Source organism: Rhinoderma darwinii, chromosome 1 (genome assembly GCF_050947455.1).
Source record: "Rhinoderma darwinii isolate aRhiDar2 chromosome 1, aRhiDar2.hap1, whole genome shotgun sequence".
NCBI classification, from domain to species: Eukaryota; Metazoa; Chordata; class Amphibia; order Anura; family Rhinodermatidae; genus Rhinoderma; species Rhinoderma darwinii.
In genome coordinates this window covers 209,967,289-209,975,202 of record NC_134687.1, presented here as the reverse complement: position 1 = coordinate 209,975,202, position 7,914 = coordinate 209,967,289, and positions in this window count along the sequence as shown.

The following is a 7,914-nucleotide window of genomic DNA, read 5'->3' as shown; positions in this document are numbered from 1 at the left end:
TAGTAATAAAAAAATAAAAGTGAAGTAAAGTGCAAAAAAATAAAATAATAAATACACATAAAATACACACCCCAAAAAAACGTTCCCCTCCCGCCAATCATTGTCGTAACACTAGCCTGGACCCAATTACCCTAATATAGACATGTAATATATTAAAATTTATGGTAGACAATGACTATCACAAATAATATGTCTAGTTTAGGGTAAAACTATGTTATTACCAAAAAAAAATATTTGAAACGGAAAAAATAAAAATAAAAATTCTAAAATAGCCAAAAGGTTTTGTATAAAAACGATAAAAAAGGAAACCTGCATTGTCTACGGAAAAAAACATCGCAAAAATCTCATCGTTAGCCCAAAAAAGAAAAAAGTTATAGCCGTTTAACTAACACGTGCTAAAAAGGGCTAAACGGTGTCTGGTCCTGAAGGCTCAAAATAGCCCGGTCCTGAACTGATTAAAGGAAGTACTATCGGGTCTTCCAGTGCCAATTCCCTCAGGATTGGAAACCAGGCCTTTTTGGCCAGAATGGAACAATCAAAATGATCTTCAGATCCTCCTTGTAAAGCTTTTGAAGAACCCTTGATATCAACGGGAGTGGTGGAAAGGCGTATGCTAGACCCATGTCCCAAGGTTGAGATAGGGCATCTATGCCTAGTGGACAGTCCTGGGGTTTTAGAGAGAAGAAGAGCTCTGTTTTGGAATTGTATCTGTTCGCAAACAGGTCCACCAGAGGAAACCCCCCATAGCCGTGTGATCTGGAGGAAGACCTCTTGATTTAAAGAGGCTCTGTCACCAGATTTTGCAACCCCTATCTGCTATTGCAGCAGATAGGCGCTGTAATGTAGATTACAGTAACGTTTTTATTTTTAGAAAACGAGCATTTTTGGTCAAGTTATGACCATTTTTGTAGTTATGCAAATGAGGCTGGCAAAAGTCCAAGTGGGTGTGTTTAAAAGTAAAAGTCCAAGTGGGCGTGTATTATGTGCGTACATCGGGGCGTTTTTAATACTTTTACTAGCTGGGCGTTCTGATGAGAAGTATCATCCACTTCTCTTCAGAACGCCCAGCTTCTGGCAGTGCAGACACAGCCGTGTTCTCGAGAGATCACGCTGTGACGTCACTCACAGGTCCTGCATCATGTCAGACGAGCGAGGACACCGGCACCAGAGGCTTCAGTTGATTCTGCAGCAGCATCGGCGTTTGCAGGTAAGTCGATGTAGCTACTTACCTGCAAACGCTGATGATGCTGCAGAATCAACTGTAGCCTCTGGTGCCGGTGTCCTCGCTCGTCTGACACGATGCAGGACCTGTGAGTGACGTCACAGATCTGCACTGCCAGAAGCTGGGCGTTCTGAAGAGAAGTGGATGATACTTCTCATCAGAGCGCCCAGCTAGTAAAAGTATTAAAAACGCCCCGATGTACGCACCAAATACACGCCCACTTGAACTTTTACTTTTAAACACACCCACTTGGACTTTTGCAAGCCTCATTTGCATAACTACAAAAATGGTCATAACTTGGCCAAAAATGCTCGTTTTTTAAAAATAAAAAAGTTACTGTAATCTACATTGCAGCGCCTATCTGCTGCAATAGCAGATAGGGGTTGCAAAATCAGGTGACAGAGCCTCTTTAAAGACCAATCGCCCGGATCTAGGTTTTTCCTGCTGAGGAAATCTGCCTCTGTGTTCTCCAAGCCTTTTTAGGTGAATGGTCGATAGAGAAAGCAGGTTTTGCCCTGCCCAAAAGAATATTCTCTGAGACAGGGAGAGCAGGGTGGGAAATCTGGTACCCCCTTGATGTTTCAGAAAAGGTACTGTCGTCATATTGTCTGACAGTATCCTGACATGGTTGCTCTGAAAGTTGAATGAACTTGACTTCAGTGTTTCCCAGACTGCTCTCAATTCTGGGTAATTTGAGGAACGAGCCACTATGGTCGGTGACCAAGTCCCCTGAATATAACTGTCTGGGAGTTTGGCTCCCCAACCTTTTTTTCTCACATCTGTTAGAACTAGGATTACTGGAGACTGATGCCACATTACAACTTACCTGAGGTTTGAGTGCTCTGTCCACCAATGTAGGAAAGATCTTATTCCCTGAGGTATTTTTATCTTCCGATCAAGGGATAATTGTTTCTTGTCCCATGAAGAAAGTATCCACCTCTGGAGTGGACGGGAATGGTTTTGGCTCCAGGCCACTGACCTGAATGCAGGCTGTCATCTGACCTAGTATACTCATTGACGCTCTTATTTTGTAAGAGGTGGCTCTTTGAAAATCTCCGATATTGGAGATTATGGCCCTTCTTTTCTCTCCCGGTAATAGGGACATTTGTATGGTAGAGTCCAGTATGACCCCTAGAAATTTCATCCGAGTGTCCTGAATTAAATTTGATTTTTGGTAATTTATTAACCAACCAAGTTCTGCTAGATGGTTTGTCACTAGCTTTACCTGGGTGGAAAGAATCTCCTGGGTGTCTGCTGTAATCAGACAGTCGTCCAGGTAAGGAATTATAATAATTGCCTGTCTGAGAAAAGAAGCTATCACCTTTATCATAATCTTTATAAATAACTTTTGAGCAGATGAAATTCCGAAGGGGGGAGATGTAAATTGGTAATGGATTCCCTGGCCCGTCGAGTTCCTTACTGCAAATCTTAGGAACCTCTGCGAGGAGGGATGAATGGGGACATGGTAGTAAGCATCCTTTAAACCCAGGGTGCACATATAAGCCCCTTTCTTTATTAGGGGAGTGGTGGATGCTACTGATTCCATCTTGAACTTCCTGTAAATTATGTGAGGGGTTTCAGGTTTATTATTAGCCTGTGTGAACTGTCTGGCTTTCTTATAAGAAACAGAGAGGAGTAGTAACCTTCTCCCCACTGATCCTGAGGTACTTGAGATATTACTCCTGTCTGGTGTAGCTTTCCGATTTTGTCTAACATCTGAATTTTCTGAAACTGAGAGGGTTGTGTTGTCAGAACAAATCTCTTCGGAAAAAGGGTATTTATTTATTTCAGTTACTTATATAGCACCAACATATTATGCAGTGCTGTACAGAGGTCCTCTTTTACTGTCCCCAATGGGGCTCACAATCGAAATTCTCTATTGGTATGTTTTTGGAGTGTGGGAGGAAGCCAGAGTACCCGGAGGAAACCTACGCAAACACAGGGAGAACATACAAACTCCATGCAGATGTTGAACTTGGGTGGATTTGAACCCAGGCCCCCAGCGCTGCAAGGTAATAGTGCTAACCACTGAGCCACCGTGCTGCCCACGGGTTAAAAAAAAAATTGTTCTGGGTGATGCGGCTCAATAGATAGAATCTTAACAACCTTCCTCCGACGTCATGGTCTGTTCTCCTGTCTATTTGGGTTGAGCAAGAAACCTCTACCCCTTACTCCTTTTGGATAACTCCAACGACCTGTCTTCCCTTTCCCTCTATAGTTTTCACCTTTGGGCCTCTGGGAATGAAAGGGAAATTTCCTTTTAGCTGGCTTTTCACCTTGGGGCCTCTGGGAACAAAAGGGAAATTTCCTTTTAGCTGGCTTATCCTCTGGAAATCCCTTTTTCCTATCTGCCGCCTTCTCTAGTATTTTGTCTAGATCTGGACCAAAAACATATTCCCCCCTATTTTTTTTGAACGGGTCTCCCCCCTCTGCCAGTATCTCAACCACAGAGATCTTCTCGCGGCATTAGTGAGGGCCCCTTCCTTAGCTGCAAACCTGATGCATTCTGCCGAGGCATCTGTAAGAAACCCTGTAGCTGCTTTTAGCAGAGGAATTGACTCCACTAATTGGTCCCGGGGCATTCCTACCCTGAGATGGTTCTCTAGCTCACCTAGCCAAACAAATAGGGTTCTAGCTACTGAAGTGGCGGCTATGTTAGTTTTCATACTAAACTTTGATGTCTCCCAGGCCTTCTTTAGGAGAGTCAGACTTCCGATCCATGGGGTCTGTTAGCTGAGCGGAATCTTCAAATGGCAAGGATGTTTGTTTAACCACCTTTACTATCTGAATATCTACTTTAGGGATCTCGTGCCAGATGCCTGTATCCTCCTTATCAAAATGGAGGTGATCCTTAAATTCACGGTAAGCTCCCAGCCTTCATTCTGGGTCCTTCCAATCCTCGTTTATAAACTCAAATACATTTTCGTTAATAGGAAAAATGCTTTTTTGATCTTAGACCACCAAATATCTCGTCCTGGATGGTCTTTTGTTTTGCAACCTCTTTGATATTCATTGTACCCCTGACTGCTTTTAATAAATCATCCATACCCATGGAGGAAAAATAATATTTCTTCTCATCGTCTTGATCTCCTTCAGGATTTAGAGACCCTAATTCGTCTATGTCCTCAAGATCCTTAAAGGAACAAATAGGCCCCTTCCGTGTCTGAATCAGAAAGACGCCAGGAATGGACATGCTGGGAAACCTCAGAGCAGGAAGCACGTGGCAATTTGTAACTGAACACACTGGTCTTTTACCTGCTCCTCGTTCCCGATGCAGTCCCCACTTACGACGTACTTCCGTTCGCGTGGTCCTCGGACGCCACTTCCACCAGTTGTTGGCCGGCTGGCTGAATCCCACGTGGGTAGGGACACCGACGGAAGTGCTTCACTCCGTCCGGCGTTAGTTCCACGGGACGGTGAAGCACACAACCCTTCATTGTTAATAGGGCGCATTATACACCATATAGGTGGGCTAAAACATTTTAAGATCGGAAAGCAAACTGTCCTAAGTGGGCAGGGGAAGAGGCAGACTTAATATTTAGTGGTCATGTCCCCAAATAAAGAGATTCTGGGAGGATATCCTTAAAGAAATTGAAGAGAGATATAGGGTTGAAATCCCTTGGGATCCGGTTATATACATATTGGGTTATGATGAATAGTGAATAGGAGTAGATCTGCAGTTCTGCAGCACGGCTGTTATGCTTTGTACGGAGCAAACTGCTTCCGGGCTCCGTACATAGCATTATGTGCCACAACATCCAGTGCCTGCAGGACATTGGTGCGGGGTCCGGGTGTCGGACCCACACTGATGACCTATCTGGTATCAGTTGTCTGAAGGTGGACAACCCCTTTAAGGGAACAAGAGATACTAAGAGAGAAGTCCTATTGAAACTGCTATATTGGGCACGTAATACCATTATGTTTAAACGGATCAAGCAGGATCCACCTACGGGAAATTGCTGGAAGATATATGTGAGGAGTATGCTACTACCTAGCAAACAGCAGGAAGGTAGAGTTTGAGTAGTTGTGGGGAAGTTAGTGGCAATAGGAGGTTGGATACATTCATTTGTGTAGGGGGGCGGAGAGAGCGAGATGGATGTGTTTTTTGTTTTGTTTGGGGATGGGATAATATTTTAAAAAAAAGTTGCAATATGGTAAGATAAACAAGGACGCTTCATACGAGTGTACCTGTAGTGGGATCTTTATTAGGGGGACGTATATTTAATGTATGTTTGTTTTCTGCTGTACGTTATTGTGAGGGGGATATCCTAATGGGACTCACTAGAATCAAAATATAAAAAGGGGATGATGATAACAGAGAAAAAGTCTGGATAAATGGGTGGATAATTTTTTTTTAGAGGTGGGTTTAGAGGTCTGAATCTATACTTATGGGGAAAGGGTGTATTTTGATAGTTTAAAAAGTGTTGGTTTGGTTCGGTGATAAGAGTTCCATTCCCATATCCCCTTTATAGATTGAAAATGTATAGGTAGGTAATTGGTGTTAACGATTCCTTGAGTAAATGGATTATATGTTGTCCTGCAATGAATGCTTACCGATTTGCATTTTTTCTAATATAGCATAATAAAAAAAAAAAAAATAATTTTTTACACACACACACACACACACAAAAGAATGGAGACAGCACACTGCGAACACCAATCCAACCTAAACCACTAAATATAAATATGCATTACTGCTAAATCTACTTATAATAGGGAGGTTCTTCGTGCACATTTTGATCAAAAAGTGTTTGCCCACCTGCCACGACAAGGCGACCTCTGTAAGGTGGGGACCTACTCTGCACATACACCCATAATTATTTATTTATATTTAGTGGCTTAGGTTGCATTAGTGTTCGCAGGGTGCGGTCGCCATTCTTTGTCTGCTGTATATTTGCACCTGCATACACATTTTTTATCATTTTGTTCGAGCGTGCTGTTCAAACTTGTGTTTATGTGAAATATATATATATATATATATATATCTCAGAAAGCGGTTATGATTGCTGCTGCCAGCACAGCGATAAACAAGAATGTGTCACACAGGCAGTTTACACCTGCAGATTGACTTTAGGAGAAACATGACAATGAATTTACAGCCACGAACTCCCGAAAGATATTCCCATAGGCATCACTGTAGTACATGGTCCAGGTGAGTCTGTCAGCCCTTTACAGCAGTTCTCCACATCAGCGGAAAGAGACGAACAGGTACATCCCGAGCGGTTCAATACAAAATGTACCTGTCGAAAAATCTGATTCATCTTGACATGAAAAATATAAATTCACTGCTGCCTAAGCAGTTTTAATCCTCCACTGCTGTAAGTACAGTATCAAACCAGCTGAGACATACTGCCTACTGCTGAAACTCTTCAGGCTGGTTGACACATCACGTATAAAATACGCTACCAAACTAGCCTTAAGGCTATGTTCACACGGAGTATTTTGGGGGAGGAATATCTGCCTCAAAATTCCGTTTGAAACTTTGAGGCAGATATTCCTCTCCCTGCACGCCGATTTTTGCGGCAATTATCGCGCCGTTTTTCGCCCGCGGCCATTGAGCGCCGCAGGCATAAAACAGCGAGAAATACGCTTTCTCCTGCCTCCCATTGAAGTCAATGGGAGGTCGGAGGCGGAAGCGCCCGAAGATAGGGCATGCCGCTTCTTTTTCCCGCGAGGCAGTTTTACTGCTCGCGGGAAAAAGACGCCGACGCCTCCCATTGAAATCAATGGGAGGCGTTCTCGGGCCGTTTCTGCCGAGTTTTGCGACGCGGTTTCCGCGTCAAAAAACTCGGCAAAATACCCCGTGTGAACATAGCCTATCTTAATACTCCCTTGCATTGCACTTTACGGAATTTGCACCGAAATACTGCAAACAAACAAAATTACCCAACATATAGGTATAAACCCAGCCTTAGATGGGGGTTATCAGGCAGAATGTTTCTAGCAACCTGTCTGTCTGAAAACAAAGATGAACTGAGGCCAAGACAACGACGTTTATAGCGGTGTGCACACACAGCGGATAATTTCTGCTGCGGAGAGAACTTGAAATCTGCCTGTGTTACGTGCCGTTTTACCTTTTACATAGCAGTGGGTAAAATCCATGGCAAATATAGAAGACCACGACAGAAGGTGAATGCTGTGGATTTGAAAATCTGTAGCAAACCCGCAAAAGGTGCAGATTTGTTTTTTAGCAGCACGCATGATTTTGTCGTAGCCCTGACATCCATTGCACTGCACTTTAGTTGCAGATAGTCCATGCACATTCTGCACTGCAAGTCTGCGACCAATATGCTGCATGTGCAAGCAGCGTAACAGAACTTAAACCATGGTTTTCTCCGAATTCTTTATTAAATTAAGTGTCCATTTAACCCAGCGTGAATTACAATACGTTGTTTTGTGTTTCACATATTGATGTAGCTGGCCGGTATCATATGATAAAACATATTTGATAGATATTTAGTTACGTAACAGCCAGTTGTGAATCAGAATTTACTAATTATTATTCTCACAAAAACATAAGTGCAAAAACCACATGTATAACCTAACCATTCAGTTTTATATGTATAGGTTTTGTGCAATCCCTTGAAATCCTTATTTCCCCAATGGGATAAATTGGGGATCATCAGCCAAAACCCATAGACATCGGAAAAGATCTGATGTCTATGGCCAGCTTGCTGTGTCTACAGGAGATG